We start from the raw sequence: 1233 nt of genomic DNA on the forward strand, positions 1-1233 counted from the left end.
CATCGCAAAACATGTAGAAGCCACACCAGTACTCATATTTTCCTACATCTAAATATGAGACATCAGCAAGTACAAACAATAACATGTGTATTAGCATTTTTCGTCAGAATATCAAAAATGTCTCTCCTTGTTATCACCACCAAGTTCAGCTTAAACTGGGTCCTCCTTTGGTCAAAAGTTTGTTACCCCTCTAATGAGTGTGTCACACGTTCCACACGTGCACGGTGACCAACCGGGTGCACATGGGTTGCGTAACGTTGTGCCCATGCGTGTAAAGGGAATGAACTTCTAGCCAGTAGTAATTGCAGAAGATGACAATATTAATAAAGACTAAAAGGTAAGGAAGCACAATACAAAAGGCCTCCATCTGTTCAATAATTGTGTTCTTGTTCTCGTTTTCGTCCTTGAGTCCTTTTCTAATGCACGCAATGACATCTTGCTTTTTGCGATACTTCTCTATCAGTATTTCGGGATTATCATAATAGTTGTCATAAGTTTCTCCCTCTGGTTTGGACTTAGAGCATACATTATCCCGCTCCTGTATACATTTCTTTGTAAACTCTCTAATATCTTCGTCCTTGGCTGTGTCGATATAGTTCAGAAATAGACGAATGTCCAACTCCAGTTTTTGCCAACCTGTCGCTGTCTTGTTATAGAGTTTCTCTTTCTTGTCCAAGTATTCAAGAAGAAAGATTCTTCCAGTTTTAAAGGTAGCTGAAAATCCAGAGACCAATCCTATGACCATCTTAGAGACGAGAACCCAATCTTTATTATCACCCACGGGGAGATACTAACATAGATTAGCAGCAGCCACACCCATGACAATGCTAGCTCCAATCAGTGTCCGAAATGCATAGTTTCCGTATTTTGTTGACCGTTCGAACATCATGTAAGAGGCCATTAAACTGCGAATTCTCAATTCTTCTAACATCTCCACATTCCTTTGTATTGCGTCTTGAGCCATTCAGTTATGTGAAAAGGGTCAACACGCCTGAAGAAGAAAATGCAGTGAATTATCATTCAATTAAACAATGTCTTGATCGTACAAACCAAATGGGATTTGAAACCGAGAACAGTATGAATATTTGAAAGAGTGAGATTTTTCCGCTGCTTTGAACAGATATTCATTTATGACATGGCTCGCTAACGTATGGTGCGAGCAAGGGTATGGTGCAAATAAACTCTCTGTCTCTGTGTTACAGGCTGGTCACAGTGAATACGGTAAATGAGGTA

The 1233-nt window shown here is 40.0% G+C and overlaps 1 pseudogene; it reads right to left on the bottom strand.

The window, feature by feature from the left end:
* Positions 1 to 202: 202 nt before the first annotated feature.
* Positions 203 to 985, bottom strand: LOC139451767 (uncharacterized; annotated as a pseudogene).
* Between the last annotated feature and the right edge of the window lie 248 nt (positions 986 to 1233).

Source organism: Haliotis cracherodii, unplaced genomic scaffold (genome assembly GCF_022045235.1).
Source record: "Haliotis cracherodii isolate W230 unplaced genomic scaffold, xgHalCrac1.p SCAF_9, whole genome shotgun sequence".
NCBI classification, from domain to species: Eukaryota; Metazoa; Mollusca; class Gastropoda; order Lepetellida; family Haliotidae; genus Haliotis; species Haliotis cracherodii.